This window comes from Bubalus bubalis, chromosome X (genome assembly GCF_019923935.1).
Source record: "Bubalus bubalis isolate 160015118507 breed Murrah chromosome X, NDDB_SH_1, whole genome shotgun sequence".
NCBI lineage: Eukaryota > Metazoa > Chordata > Mammalia > Artiodactyla > Bovidae > Bubalus > Bubalus bubalis.
Window position 1 is genome coordinate 76,528,232 of NC_059181.1, and position 16,923 is coordinate 76,545,154.

At 36.5% G+C, this 16,923-nt stretch overlaps 1 protein-coding gene across 1 annotated transcript in view; it reads left to right on the forward strand.

Moving 5' to 3' along the window:
* DACH2 (dachshund family transcription factor 2) overlaps positions 1–16,923 on the forward strand; it is a 798,816-nt gene that overhangs the window by 57,604 nt on the left and 724,289 nt on the right. The window lies entirely within an intron of this gene.

The window sequence follows — 16,923 nt, forward strand, 5'->3', positions numbered from 1 at the left end:
CAATATGCTGTCTAGGTTGGTCATAACTTTCCTTCCAAGCAGTAAGCATCTTTTAATTTCATGGCTGCAGTCACCATCTGCAGTGATTTTAGAGACCCCCAAAATAAAGTCAGCCACTGTTTCCACTGTTTCCCCATCTATTTGCCATAAAGTGATGGGACCGGATGCCATGATCTTCGTTTTCTGAATGTTGAGCTTTAGGCCAACTTTTTCATTCTTCTCTTTCACTTTCATCAAGAGACTCTTTTGTTCTTCTTCACTTTCTGCCATAAGGGTGGTGTCATCTGCATTTCTGAGGTTATTAATATTTCTCCCAGCACGTATAAATAAATTAGAGAGATAAAATTTTCTCTCTAGTATGTAGTTAGATAATTTTTCATATGTCTTTCTTCTGTATTCCCTACCCCTACTCATGGGCTTGATAGAGGAATCGTGTATTATTGACTTAAGTTGAAATATTATTCATTTCACTCATTGTACAAATATTTATTGAATGCCTGCTGTGTGCCAGGAATTGGGCTTAGTACTAGAAGTTCAAAAGTGGTACTTCCCTATCTGTGCTTTTGGAAGACTTAGAGGTATAAGTCACAAGTTTCTTCAGCTGAGTCCTGCTGTTATTCAGGTACATGCAAGAAAGCAGAATGTTGACAGGGCCCAACAAAGCATGCCCAGTTGAAGTTATTAATGATCATGTCTATTATTTCACAGGAGTGAAGCTTGAGGTGCTGGCTCTTATTTTCCAGTTTTCATGTATTACCTAGCTGTGTGACTTTGGGTGCATTAGCTTAGCTCCTTTGCATCTCAGTTTTCTCATCTGTTATCTTTAAGACTTTATTTAGTTCTGAGTTTCTATGAGTTTCAGTCATCATGCTATAGGTAAGATAGCAGTTCATAAAGGCAAGGGAGTTTCTTTTGATTAGCCTTATTAGACAATCAAGATTGAAGAAGAATATCTGTGATGAAAGGTCCCCTATCAACCCTTGAATAAATAACACTTTTCATCATGTGTGTAAAGAGAAATGATGAGCTTAGTGATCCTATCTAGCCCACCATAGACACAAACAATCTTTCAAGCTGAATTTATTGTCTTAGAGTACATTTCTTTAATTTAGAGGATCAACAAAAATTGAGCTTTTTGAGGTTGTTGCTGTGTGCAGTGCTAAGTGAGGGCAGAAATAAAACATTTTATTTTTCAAACAGACGACTTTGTGTGATTTACCCTATCTTTCTTGTAAGCAGATTTATCTTGCTCAGAATATCCTTATTGTTTGTGCTCCTTGGAGTCCTAAGAAAATCCATGCATAATTTCCATTTCAGTGCAGATAACACAGGCTTCCTAAAAGTTTCAACTTAGCATCTGTATTTTTCTTTCCCTACTTGATGTGGTTAGCAGGAAGATTATGGGGGAGGGGTAGCATCCTACCACTTGTGTATCATGGCCCAGCAACTCAACTGCTTGCTTTAGGTGATTATTTCAAAATACAATATATTCAAACTTTGGCCTCTGGGAGCAATCGAATCAGTACACCAGAAGAATAGAGTGATAAATATAGAATTGTCATTAAAGATAAATAAACACAATATTCTGTAATTTTAAATCAATGTTCAGAAGGTGATATCTGCATTTACAACCTACTATGTGCTTTAGCTTTTTGCTGGTGAAGAAAAGAAAGGAACAGAAAATAAACTTACAGTGTTTCTTTCAAATATTATTGTGGCATAGGAAATAACTTTAACATATGCCAAGAGTGAGCTCCAGTAACATTGTGATATTAATTTAGTGCAAATCTCCTTGAGCCCTGTGCTGCCAAGAAAGGTAGTGCAGCTCAGTGAAGAATGGTTTGTGAAGATCTACCCCAGATTTGTCTGGCTGACTAGAATAACACAATGGGTACAATTTCTAGTTTTATTTTTCCTTTACAGTATTGACTCATTTGTGAAAATTAAAAAGGGGGCTCTCTAAAAATGTCCACTTTGTTCAAAAGCATGACTACTATCTATATTTTCCTTGAATTGCTATTATGCAATGTTTACACAAGATATATTTAAAAAAAAAAAAGCTAGTTTGTATTAAATGCATGAATGTTTGCTTTTAGGATGTGTATAATTTTTCTGTGTGATTATATCCTTTTAAGAATAAATAATTTAAAAATCACTTTTAATCTTGTGATAGTTTAATTTTTTAAAAAAAAATCTCAAAAAATAAAAGAATGAATTATCATACCTTTACTGTTGTTAGACTGTGGACTTTGGCTCTGCAAACTTCTGTTCAGGATTCCTTTGATAGAGAATTAAATTAAAAGAAAAAATTTAAAAGAGGGACAAGAAACACATCAACTCAAAAGTATTTTTTTTGCTGACATTTAGTTAACAAAGCTCTAAATGTTTACTAGTCTTCCATCTGCAATCAAGTATAATAAACCTTCACAGCAGAAGTCAAATTCTAGGGGGAAAAAAGTTGGAAGCTCACACTTATACCATAAAACCTTGTTTATTGCAACCATCAGTCTTCTAAGATATTCCCCACAATGGGATTTGGTAAAGCCATTACAAGGTGCCGTATGAGTTCCATTTGCCTACAGTAAATAGAATGTCAGAAGTGTCAGGGGGAAATAAATATCGGGCTGGTTAAAAGGGAGCAGAGATGGCTCAAAGCATCATTGAGGGGATTGATTTATCTGGCGTGCTGTAATGACTGCAGATGTGGATCTGTTATTCTAGATGAGCAATGAATTTGATGAGCTGATAACACAGGGCCAGAGAGGCCTGGTTTTAATTACTGATGAGGAATTTATTTGTGAAGCACTGTGATTTACTGAGGGTTTGTTCTGTTATTGACGGTTGACCTTGGGGCTTTTCTTTTCTCGTGAATTCCAAAAAAAAAGGCACCTTTAAAAGAAATAATCAAACAAAAAGTATTTTATCTGTACTAAGAACACAGTGAAGTCATTTGAGATACATTGTTGGGGTGGAAACTAAATTTTTTCTACACATGAAAAGTTTGCAGTTCTGATTATTTGCTGCTTATAAATTATTGCTGATTTTTCCTCATATATATTTTTGTGTTTTTCCTTTTAAGTAAGCCTTAATTCTATGAATATATGTTGGCATTTACTAGTGTGCCTCAATAAATTATTGAGGCTGATTTGGATGGAACCATGGGATGCCTAGCATAGCTACTTCATTAAATGATAGTTAATTAGTATAATTTGAATTGGAAGTCAAAGGGGAGATTTTGGCTCTGACATAGTTCTCTTGATGACCAGCAGGTTTTTTGTGTTTATGAATGATTCAGAATATTAAAATTAAAGAAAGGATCAAATTAAAAGAAAAAAACAGATCCACATCTGCAGATCAAAACTGCAATGACCATTTGTATTCATTGTATTAACTCCCTTCCTTAAAGTTACCGAATTTGCCTCAAATTAATTGATAAACTTTGGAATTTTTTGTGCTATTTGTATGCCTTTTATCTTGGTAAAGTGGAGTTGAGTATGAAAATTCTATATATTGAAAATAATGTAGTACCTTTAGGTTTTCATCTAAAGTATATATTTAAAACTATGATCTTCAAAGCATCACATACCTGTTTTACTTTATAGTTCAACCAGCAGTTTACAGAAGCGATTCTGTAGTATTGTGTGGCAAACACACTAATTTCAGTTGTTGGAGCTGATTGCAAGAAACATTGACCCTTTACAGTTTATAAGTACAGTTAATTGTTTGCAAGCTATTTAAAAAGTTACTAAAGCAGGAAAACATCTGTATCTCAAAGGTTCTTAGAAGAGACCTGACTTGCATTGAATAGTATTTATGTATAGTTTGTTTGGGAGAAAGTCAAGGATCAAGTCAGCTGAGAGACTGTCACCAAATTTTCTGTTGCAGACTATATCTTACTGTATTTCTTTCTTATTTCACTTTTATTTCTGAGGCCTAACAGGCAGTGGCACTGCAATTTCTTTGTCACAGTTGTAATGTTTTCTCAACAAATTATTATAAGATCTAGAATATTGAAAATCTACATGTGTAAATAAACTGAGGTTTGTATGTCTCCATTTTTTGCATGTGTAGATCAACAACTTATTATTTTATTTATAGTGAATTTCATTAACTAATATCCTGAATATTTTAGACGGGGGGATTTTATGGGTAAAGAGAAATGAGAATATTTTAGAATGAATTTATAGCTTAAATAGCACCCCATGTTGTGTTATCATAATGTATACCTAATGTACATATGAGCTTCTCTGATGGCTCAGTCTGTAAAGAATCTTTCTGCAGTGCAGGAGTGCTGTGCGCTTTGTCACTCAGTCAAGTCTGACTCTGCAACACTGTGGACTGTAGCCCACCAGGCTCCTCTGTCCATGGGGATTCTCCAGGCAAGAATACTGGAGTGGGTTGCCATGCTCTCCTCCAGAGGAATCTTCCCAACCCAGGGATAGAACCCAGGACTCCCACATTGCAGGCAAATTCTTTACCATATGCTGCTGCTGCTAAGTCACTTCAGTTGTGTCTGACTCTGTGTGACCCCATAGACGCCAGCCCACCAGGCTCCCCCGTCCCTGGGATTCTCCAGGCAAGAACACTGGAGTGGGTTGCCTTTGCCTTCTCCAATGCATGAAAGTGAAAAGTGAAAGTGAAGTCGCTCAGACGTGTCTGACTCTCAGCGACTCCATGGACTGCAGCCTTCCAGGCTCCTCCGTCCATGGGATTTTCCAGGCAAGAGTACTGGAGTGGGGTGCCATTGCCTTCTTCGTCTTTACCATCTGAGCCACCAGGAAGTCCAAGAATGCTGGAGTGGATAGCCTATACCCTCTGTAGGGGATCTTCCTGACTGAGGAATAGAACCAGGGTCTCCTGCATTGCACGCAGCTTTTTTGCCAGCTGAGTTAGCAGTTCAGGAGACTTGGACTAAATCCCCAGGTCAGGAAGATCCACTGGAGAAGAAAACGGCAACCCACTCCAGTATTCTTGCCTGGGAAATCCCATGGACAGAGGAGGATGATGGACTTGTGACCATGGGGTCACAAGAGTAAGACATGACTTAGCGACTAAACCATAACCATCAATGTACATACTCATGAAACTATGATTTTTTTGATTTATCAAACCAGCTTGGGTTGAATATTTTTAATATTTCTTTTTATGTATGTATTTATTTGGCTGTTCCAGGTTTTAGTTGTGGCATGTGGAATGTCTGATCTGTGGAATCTTTGTTGTTGTTGTTCAGTCACTAAGCTGTATATGACTCTTTGTGACCCCATGGACTGCAGCATGTGAGTCTCCTTTGTCCTTCATTGTCTCCCAGAGTTTGCTCAAATTCATGTCATTTGAGTTGATACTGCTATTTAACCATATCATCCTCTGCTTCCTTCTTCTCCTGTTGCTTTCAATCTTTCCCAGCCTCAGTGGTCTTTTCCAAGGAGTCAGTTCTTCGCATCAGATGGCCAAAGTATTGGAGCTCCAGCTTCAGCAGCAGTGCTTCCAATGAATATTCAGAGTTAATTTTCTTGACGATGGACTGGTTTGATATCTTTGCTTTCCAAAGAACTCTCAAGGGTCTTCTCCAGCACCACAATTCGAAAGCATCAATTCTTCAGTGCTCAGCCTTCTTTATGGTCCAACTCTCACATTCATACATGAAAAACCATAGCTTTGACTATAGAACCTTTGTCGGCAAAGTGATAGTTCTGTTTTCAAGTACACTGTCTAGGTTTGTCATAGCTTTCCTTCCAAGGAGCTAGGGTCTTTTAAAAATTTCATGGCTGCAGTCACCATCCACAGTGATTTTGGAGCCCAAGAAAATAAAATCTGTCACTGCTTCTACTTTTTTCCTTTCTATTTGCCATGAAGTGATGGGACTGATGCCATGATCTTAGTTTTTTGAACAATGAGTTTAAAACTAGCTTTTTCACTCTCTTGTTTCACCATGATCAGGAGGCTCTTTAGTTCCTCTTAATTTTCTACCATTAGAGTGATATCATCTTCATATGTGTGGTTGTTTATATTTCTCTGGGCAATCTTGATTCCAGCTTGTGATTCATCCAGCCTGGCATTTCCTATGATATACTCTGCGTATAAGTTAAATAAATAGGGTGACAATATACAGCCTTGTTGTACTCCTTTCCCAATTTCGAACCAGTCCATTATTCCATGTGCAGTTCTAACTGTTTCTTCTTGACCTGCATGCAGGTTTCTCAGGGGGCAGGTAAGGTGGTCTGGTATTCCTGTTTCTTTAAGAATTTTCCATAGTTCATTGTGATCCACACAGTCAAAGGCTTTAGCGTAGAAGTAGATGTTTTTCTGGAATTCCCTTGCTTTCTCTATGATACAATGGATGTTGAAAATTTAATCTCTGGTTCCTCTGACTTTTCTAAACACAGCTGTACATCTGGAAGTTCTCAATTCATATACTGCTGAATCCTAACTTGAAGGATTTTGAGCATTACCTTGCTAGAATGTGAAATGAGTGCAGTAATCTCGTAGTTTGAACCTTCTTTGGCATTTCCCTTTTTGGGGATTGGAATGAGAACTGACTTTTTCCAATCCTGTGGACACTGCTGAGTTTTCCAAATTTGCTAACATAGTGTAGCACTTTAACAGCATCATCTTTTAGGATTTTAAATGGCTCAGCTGGAATTCCAATAGTTCACTAGCTCTGTTAGTAGTAATGCTTCCTAAGGCCAACTTGACTTCACACTCCTGGATTTCTGGTCTCGATGAGTAACCACACCATAGTGGTTATCTAGGTGATTAAGACCTTTTTTGTATAGTTCTTCTGTCTGTCGTTGCCATCTTTTCTTAATCTCTTCTGTTTCTGTTAGGTCCATACCATTTCTGTCCTTTATCATCCCCATCCTTGCATGAAGTTTTCCCTTGTTATCTCTAATTTTCCTGAAGAGATCTCCAGTCTTTCCCATTCTGTTGTTTTCCTGTACTTCTTTGCATTGTTCATTGAAGAATGCCTTATTATCCCTCCTTGCTATTCTCTGGAACTCTGCTTTCAGTTGAGAATATCTTTCCCTTTCTCCCTTGCCTTTCTCTTCTCTTCTCTCTTCAGATATTTGTAAAGCCTCCTTAGAAAACCACTTTGCCTTCTTGCATTTCTTTTTCTTTGGGATGGTTTTGTTCACTGCCTCCTGTACAGTGTTATGAGTCTCTGTCTGTGGTTCTTCAGGTATTCTGTCTATCAGATCTGATACCCTGAATCTGTTCCTCTCCACTGTATAATCATAAGGGATTTGATTTAGGTCATATCTGAATGGTCTCATAGTTTTCCCTACTTTCTTCAATTTAAGTCTGAATTTTGCAAAAAGGAACTCATGATCTGAGCCACAGTCAGCTCCAGGTCTATTTTTTTTTTTTTTTTTGCTAACTGTATAGAGCTTCTCCATTTTCAGCTGCAAAGAATATAGTTAATCTGATTTCAGTATTGACCATCTGGTGATGTTGATGTGTAGAGTCCTGTCTTGTGTTGTTGGAAGAGGGTGTTTGCTGTGACCAGTATGTTCTCTTGAGAAAACTCTGTTAGCCTTTGCCCTGCTTCAGTTTGTACTCTGATACAAACTTGCCTGTCACTCTAGGTATCTCTTTGACTTCCTACTTTTGCATTCTAATCCACTATGATGAAAAGGACGTTACTTTGGTGTTACTTCTAGAAGGTCTTGTAGGTCTTAATAGAACCATTCAACTTCAACTTTTTTGGCATTAGTGGTCGGGGCAAGGACTTGGATCACTGTGATGTTGAATGGTTTGCCTTGGAAATGAACTGAGATCATTGGGTCGTTTTTGAGATTGCACCCAGGTACTGCATTTTGGACTCCTTTGTTGACTATGAGACCATTTAGCCTTCTACTCCTTAGAGGGCTAGTCCCATTCTAAGGGACTCTTGCCCACAGAAGTAGATATAACGGTCATCTGAATTAAAATTGCCCATTCCTGTCCATTTTAGTTCACTGATTCCTAAGATGTCAATGTTCACTCTTGCCATTTCCTGCTTGACCATATCCAATTTACCTTGATTCATGGACATAACATTCCAGGTTCCTATGCAATATTGTTCTTTATAGCATCAAACTTTACTTTCACCACCAGACACATCTACAACTGAGTGTCGTTTCCGCTTTGGCCCAGCCACTTCATTCTTTCTGGAGCTATTTGTAATTGCCCTGCACTCTTTCCCAGTAGTTTATTGAATACTCTCTGTCCCGTGGGGCCCATCTTCTGTTTCATATCTTTTTGCCCTTTCCAACTGTCCATGGGGTTCTCATGGCAAAAATACTGGAGTGCATTGCCATTCACTCCTCTGGTGGACTATGTTTTGTCAAAACTCTTCACTATGACCTGTCTGTCTTGGGTGGCCTGCACTACATGGCTCATAACTTTATTGAGTTACATAAGCCCCTTCACCATAAGGCAATGGTCCCTGAAGGGACGGGATCTTTAGTTGTGGCATGTGCGATCTAGTTCCCTGACCAGTGATTGAACACTTGCCCCCTTCATTGAGAGTATGGAGTCTTAGCCATTGGACCATCAGGGAAGTTCCGACTTGAATATTTTTAATTGGAGTAGATTATACTGCAACATCATATACAGATGTGAGAGTGGGCAATAAAGAAGGCTGAGAGCCAAAGAATTGATGCTTTTGAACTGTGGTGCTGGAAAAGACTCTTGAGAATCCCCTGGAAAGCAAGGAGATCAAACCTGTCAATCGTAAAGGAAATAAACTCTGAATATTCATTGGAAGGACTGATGCTGAAGCTGAAGCTCCAGTACTTTGGCCATATAATGTGAAGAGCTGACTCAGTGGAAAGGACCCTGATGATGGAAAAGATTGAGGGCAGGAGGAGAAGAGGGAAACGGAGGATGAGATGGTTGGATGGCATCATTGATTCAATGGACATGAGTTTGAGAAAACACCAGGAGATAGTGAAGGACAGGGAAACCTAGTATTCTGCAGTCCATGAGGTTGCAAAGAGTTGGAAATGACTGAGTCACAGAACAACAAATACTACAAAGATAAAGTAATCAAAACAGCATGGTACTGGTACAAAAACAGATTAACATAGATTAATGGAACAGTATAGAGAATCCAGAAATAAACCCATGCCCCTATGGTCAATTAACCCATGACAAATGAGGCAAGAATATACAATGAGGAAAAGACAGTCTCTTCAATAAGTGGTGCTTGGAAAACAGCTACATGTAAGAGAATGATATAACATTTCTATGTACCATATACAAATAGAAACTCAAAATGGATTAAAGATCTAAATGTAAGACCTATAACCATAAAAACATAAACCTAAAACCATAAAACTCCTAGAAGAGAACATAGGCAGAACACTCTTTGATATACATTGTAGCAAAGTTATTGTTTTTTTTTTTTTTTTTTTTTTTATCTGTATCCTCAGGCAAAAGAAATAAAAGCAAAAATAAATGAATGGACGTGATTAAACTTACACAATCTCTTTCTTCAGTGCAATCTTCTGATAACATTCTATTAATGTCCATGGCCAAACTTCAACAACAACAACAACATAGAAGTAAATCACTTAAATTCCATTTACTATGGTTAGACTGAGAAACCAGAATTAAATACTTTTGGAAGGTTGATCCAGCAAAGGAATAAACATACTTAAGAGGCTACTGATAGACAAAGGAATAAAGGTGGAGCAGACACTTGCTTATGAATTGTGTCTATGTTGTGATATATAATGAATAAATCAGAATTTATGTATCTAAACTAGTTATTTAGATATAAATATTTCCCACTCATAGTGCTTTTGCTTATAACATTTTTGAGTCACCATTTTTGGGATTATAGTCTAATCATGTATTTTATTTTTCTTAGTGATGTCAGTTCTTTTAGTATGGCTTATCTTTCATTATAAATCAGAAAATGTACATATTAGTGAAAAAATATAAAACTCAAGTAATCTTTTTCTGTCTCATTTTACTTGTTGTCTTTGCAGCCTTTGTAAAAATTGGAATTCTTCCTTGCCTTCTGTGACAATTTAATTTTCTGGTTTTCTTTGGCCTCTTTCATCACTCTTCATCGTTTGCTGGTCCCACTTTTAGCCCCATACCTAATGAATAACAAAATTCTGTCCTGTGTTCTCTGCTCTTCTACTTCTGAATTCACTTCTTTGAAGAGTTTGTGAGTTTAACTGTTACCTCTTCAGAAATGATCTGCAAACTCCAGAAACAACAGCTTCTGTTTTCTGTATTAAAATTCTATCTGCCTTTTATCGTGTCCTACTTCACATATCCCAAACTGAACTTTAGAATTTTCATCTATTTCCTCTATTCATAATTTCCTCTATTAATATTAATTGTATATGTAATAATGTATATATTTTTCATAGTTGTGTATAGCATCTCTTGATTTCATTTAAAAATTGATGATTCCCACTCACACTTTTCTGACTTTTGACCCCGTTCACCCCTTTTCTCTCCTTTCCTACTTTCTATTTCCAGGCAACCCTAACACACAAAAACTCTAATGTTGAAATAGCTTCTGTATAATATCATATAAGAAACGAATCGCCAGTCCAGGTTTGATGCAGGATACAGGAAACTAGGGGCTGGTGCACTGGGATGACCCAGAGGGACGGTATGGGGAGGGAGGTGGGAGGGGGGTTCAGGATTGGGAACACGTGTACACCCTTGGTGGATTCATGTTTATATATGGCAAAACCAATACAATTTTGTAAAGTAATTAGCCTCTAATTAAAATAAATAAATTTAATTTAAAAAAAGAAATAGCTTCTTGGCTTTTTCAGCCTCTTTTTCTGGTTTATCCTTCATATTCCAGAATGATGATTTTTAAAATTTTATGGAATGCTGTTATTTTCTTTAAGAATATTTAGTGAATTTTTAGTGACTTTCTATTTGCCTTTAGCATTAAATTTGAACTCCCAAGCTAATTATCCAGTCCTTTACATATTGATTCTCTCCTACCTGTAAGTAATCAAGTGTGGGTGTGAGAGTTGGACCACAAGGAAAGCTGTGCACCAAAGAATTGATGCTTTTGAACTGTGGTGTTGGAGAAGACTTTTGAGAGTCCCTTGGACTACAAGATCAAACCAGTCAATCCTAAAGGAAAATAGTCCTGAATATTCAGAAAAAGCAAGAGAGTTCCAGAAAAACATCTATTTCTGCTTTATTGACTATGCCAAAGCCTTTGACTGTGTGGATCACAATAAACTGTAGAAAATTCTTCAAGAGATGGGAATACCAGACCACCTGATCTGCCTCTTGAGAAGTAGTGTAAGATAAAAAAAGTTTTCTTTATTTTTTGTGTTTGTTTCTTATGTATCATTTGTGTGAAAAGTATTATAAATCTATTATGGTGCAGTACTATATATACAGTTGGGTACCTAGGCTAATTTTATTGGACTTACAAACAAATTGGACTTAGAAATGCACTCTTGAAACAGAATTCATTCATATGTAGGGGAATTCCTATATGTATCCTTTTTCAAATTCTTTCCCCATGCATGATTAATACTTTCTGATTACACTTTGTGCTAAAGTGTGATGATTGATAGTAAAACTGAAGTATATAATTACATGAACTCTAAAAAAGAATAAAGTAAAATTCTTTGGAGGACAGTTTACTTGTGAAACTTCAAAATTTCATGAGGACTTATGCCATCTCTCCTCTTTAACTCTTTTTGTGTCTTTCCATTAGGATCTGCATGTTGTATAAATTCTGAGATTTGAGTAAATCTCAAAAATTAAAAATAACTTATATTATTTGTATTCCATAAAAGTTAAAATTTTAATTTTATTAAAAAATATGTTTAAAGTGAAATAGTTTCCCAATCACACAAAACCTGAATTCTTATCTCTGGGTTGTAATTACTAGAAATGTGATAGTAGGATATTTAAAGAAATACACATTGGATTGACCTGTTCTGATTTCTTCTTTGATATCCTGAAAGTACTTGGGAAAATAGTCTGAGTGTATGACAAATACACATTGATGGAAATAAGATGTATGATCCATCTTTATATTTTAGTAAAAACTGGTACTATGATGAACTACTTAATATCAGTTTTATAACATAACATTTGTACAAACTCAGAATGTAAGTTGAAGCATCAAGATTGTAATATTTGGGTTTCTGCATTATTTTTGATATGTGACACTTCATATGAAATAGATTTCTCCTGTAACAATTGCTGAGAAGAGAGTTTATGATCCCTAGGGAACTTTCCATGGAATCATTTTTTATTTAGCACAGAAAGGCTTGTAACCAAACTACTTTTAAGTAAAAATATTTGGTAAGTTGAAACATGAATAGTGAAAATGGTTATCTATTTTAATATAACATTAAATCTTATATAATAGAATTTGTGGACCAAGTTAGGACATAGAATGACATTACATTAAAATAAAAAATTTAAATGAGACTATAGGAATGTAGTGAGTTCTAGTTCTTTTTCCTTGAGGGAAACTTAATTTATGATCCCTGCCATCCAATTGTTGGTGCATTTATAGTCACATTTTAAACAAGTATTTATTAACAAAAATAGCAAACTAGAGAAATACTTAAATCTATAAAGTCAAATGTGTGTCTACCCAAGCTGCCATAACAAAAATACAACAGACTGGATGAACTAAAAAACAGAAATTTATTTTCTCACAGTTTTGGAGTCTGGACATTCAAGATCAAGGTGTCAGCAAGTTTGGTTTCTCTCGAGGCCTCTCTGCTTGGCTTGCAGTGTTTGCTTTCTCCCTCTGTACTCTGATAGCTTTTCCTCTGTGTATGCACAGTGCTAAAGCGAGAAATCTCTGATGTCTCTTCTTCTTTTTATAGAGACACCAGTCATACTGTATTGGAAGTACACTCTTATGACATTGTTTAACCTTAATTACCTCTGCAAAAGCCATATGTCCACATACAGTAACATTAGGGTTTAGGGTTTCAATAAAAATTGGGGGGCATAATTCAGTCCATAACATTAGGTAAACTTTCTAAGATAACAATTTAATTGGATTAACATATAAGAATAGGAATCTCTCAATTCTCTCAGTTATTAGCAGGATGGGTTGGGCCTCTAGAAATTCTTGCTTCAAATTATGACAGACCGGAATATTAGGTCAGTTCTAGTTGATGAACTGTGTTGCATAAAAGAATCTGCATATGGTCTATTTAGAATACCATTCTGGAAGTACAGGATGGACAATATCTATTATAGCTTAACAGGAGCACATGAACAAATGACCTAAGAGCCAAGAGTGCAAGAAAGGGATCAAGTTATCAGTTGGTAAAGAGTGGATTTCCTTGGGAGTTGGGTAACAACCATATGGCAGCTAGAAAAAGAGAGCTCTGGGGCATGGGGTCACTTATTGGATGACTGCCTTAAGGTAATCAGGGATAACAGAAAGATACTGGAACTGGTAGGTACTAGGTAGGAGAAGCTTACAGTAAAATGGTAGTTCAAGAGTCCCAAAAGGGAGACTTAATTTCATGATTTTACCCAAGGGTGCTAAAAGGAAGTATAAGGAAGAGAATGCAGCACCTGGGAGTGGGACACAAAGCAGGCTACTTAACCAACAGAATTGGATCAGTGAGAATGGCTACCAACCAGGAGAGCATGGGAAGGGAGAGAAAAGACTGAGGGCATGACATGAAAGAAGGAAAATTGCAATGCTCCTATGTGAAGGGAGTCCAGTTATTTATTAGCCCACAGTTAAAAATGATCAAGAAAGAAGAAAATACCTTAAATTGTATCCCTTGTAAAAAGGGATATATGTGGGGGAAGGGAAAAATGTTGAATGTTTAGGAAAGAGAGTACAAACTTTGTGTTATGATGCAATGTGAACCTACCTCAAAAATTACGCTACCAGATAGCTACAACTCCTGCTTACAAAGTGGGGAGTATTCAAAAAAAAAGCATAATATTGAATAGTTATATCATAACTTATAGATGAATTAATAGCTTATTGCTTTGTAAACAATAAGAACTTAATAAATAATATGTAAGTGATATTTAGTGACTGGCCTTTGCTCTATAGCCAATTGTCCTGTCCAAGGTAAGGAACTGAAGTATAATCACATTTTTGAACTTCATATTTTTAATGTATAAGGTAACGTCCTTAACAGAGAACTTTGCTTCCTTTTACATCAAACCTCAAAAAAATGTTCTCTTTCTTACCTCTAGATTTTGGTTTCTGTTGGTGGTGCCTTTAAAAATTTTAGCCTGATACCCTTTTTGTTAAATCTTCTACATTAGCATGATGACATTAGCCATGAAGAATTCCCTTCCTGAATGCAAGTATATTCTGAATTTTGATGATAATAATTAACTTTACATAGTTATGTATATTATGTAAGTAAATGTATATTATTTTTATGTGTACAGTAAAGTACATCTTTTTTTCTCTCTATCTTTTATTAGGCCCTAAATAAAACAAAGGCCTTTTTCTTATACCAGAAAATAGAATTGGGAGATGTCTTTATAATGAGGAGCTCACTGTCAGCTCATAGATCATCCTGACAACTTCTGTTTTCAAGGGAAGATTCAAACAGAAAGGGACATCACAGTTTGTGTCCCTGCCAAAGGAAAAGATAGACTTGAGCTTTAAGGAGAAATAACCTTTTTCTGTTCACCTGACTGATGGGGTTGTAGCTATTTATCTTCTGTTGTGCACATATTCCAATGCATTGAATGCTAGACTGATGTTCCCATTTCTAGATGCTGACCATCTCTTGAGAAGTAGGGCCTTGGTGTATTGCTGTGTAGCTTGTATCTTTTGGTAACATGGAAAGGTGTTTCATCATTTATCAAAAAGTGTTCTCTTTGAAATTCTAGTTTCATAGATTTCCACATCAATCTCTTCTCTATGTTTGGAATGTAGTTTCTGTTTTGTCTTGGGCGATTGACTTGCTCTTTGCCCTTTCCCATAAGAAGGAAATTCGTCATTTAGAAATAATGTGAGTTTCTAAATTTATTGTTTTTCTTTGTTTTTTTGTTTTTTTTTTTTTTTTCACTTAGGAACTGAAAATGGGCTGAAGTATGTACATTTATCTAGAGATGAGTTTAACTTTAAGAAGTTTTTAAAGGACATGTGCATTTTTGGGTAAAGTTGTACTCATCTCTTTTAAATAATAAAAGCCTTGAGAAGTATCATGGGGGATGAATTTGATTCTTGTGTCTGTATTTGCTAGTGTGCTCACTATCTCTTGCCTGATAAACATACTCCGTACGTATCTGGTGGTTAACACTGATGCATGTGTATTCTGAAACTTATTAATCACAAACCACCATCTTCCACATTTAATTGTACAAATATTAGGAGATGACCCAAGTTACCCAGATCTTTCAGAATAAGGTTATTGAACATCCTTATTTTTCTATTTGAAATGGATGTTAATTACTTAAAAAGTAGGGTGATGAGACAAGGCTTTTTCTGAAATCAGTATTTTTTTCTTAACATCTTATTGGGAGGTGAAATTTGCAAATATAATGAATAAAATATTTATAAGAGGAAAGGATTTTCTCAAATGCTGAGGACAACTGGATTTTTTTTCAACTAATTCAGCATTCTGTTAATCATACTCTTAAAATAATGATTTAATATGCAGCCATTTTATACAGTTTAAGAATAGGAAAATATGTAGACTTCAAGAAAACCTAAAAGAGTTCCCCTGGTATTGGCATCACAAACAATATACTTTACTCAAAAAAGGGGCTTTGTTGCTTCTAATATGACAGCCAGACATCCTGGAATGTGAAGTCAAGTGGGCCTTAGAAAGCAGCACTATGAAAAAAGCTAGTGAAGGTGATGGAATTCCAGTTGAGTTATTTCAAATCCTGGAAGATGATGCTGTGAAAGTGCTGCACTCAATATGCCAGCAAATTTGGAAAACTCAGCAGTGGCCACAGGACTGGAAAAGGTCAGTTTTCATTCCATTTCCAAAGAATGTTCAAACTGCCTCACAGTTGCCCTCATCTCACATGCTAGTAAAGTAATGCTCAAAATTCTCCAAGCCAGGCTTCAGCAATACATGAACCATGAACTTCCTGATGTTCAAGCTGATCTTAGAAAAGGCAGAGGAACCAGAGATCAAATTGCCAACATCTGCTGGATCATCGAAAAAGCACGAGAGCTCCAGAAAAACATCTATTTCTGCTTTATTTACTATGCCAAAGCCTTTGACTGTGTGGATCACAATAAACTGTGGAAAATTCTGAAAGAAATGGGAATACCAGACCGCCTGACCTGCCTCTTGAGAAATGTATATGCAGGTCAAGAAGCCACAGTTAGAACTGGACATGGAACAACAGACTGGTTCCAAATAGGAAAAGAAGTATGTCAAGGCTGTATATTGTCACCCTGCTTATTTAAATTACATGCAGAGTACATCATGAGAAACGCCAGGCTGGAAGAAGCACAAGCTGGAATCAAGATTGCCAGGAGAAATATCAATAACCTCAGATATGCAGATGACACCACCCTTATGGCAGAAAGTGAAGAGGAACTCAAAAGCCTCTTGATGAAAGTGAAAGAGGAGAGTGAAAAAGTTGGCTTAAAGCTCAACATTCAGAAAACGAAGATCCTGACATCTGGTCCCATCACCTCATGGGAAATAGATGGGGAAACAGTGGAAACAGTGTCAGACTTTATTTTGGGGGGCTCCAAAATCACTGCAGATGGTGACTGAAGCCATGAAATTAAAAGATGCTTCCTCCTTGGAAGGAAAGTTATGACCAACCTAGATAGCATATTAAAAAGCAGAGACATTACTTTGCCAACAAAGGTCCGTCTAGTCAAGGCTATGGTTTTTCCAGTAGTCATGTATGGATGTGAGAGTTGGACTGTGAAGAAAGCTGAGCATCAAAGAATTTATGCTTTTGAAGTGTGGTGTTGGAAAAGACTCTTGAGAGTCCCTTGGACTGCAAGGAGAT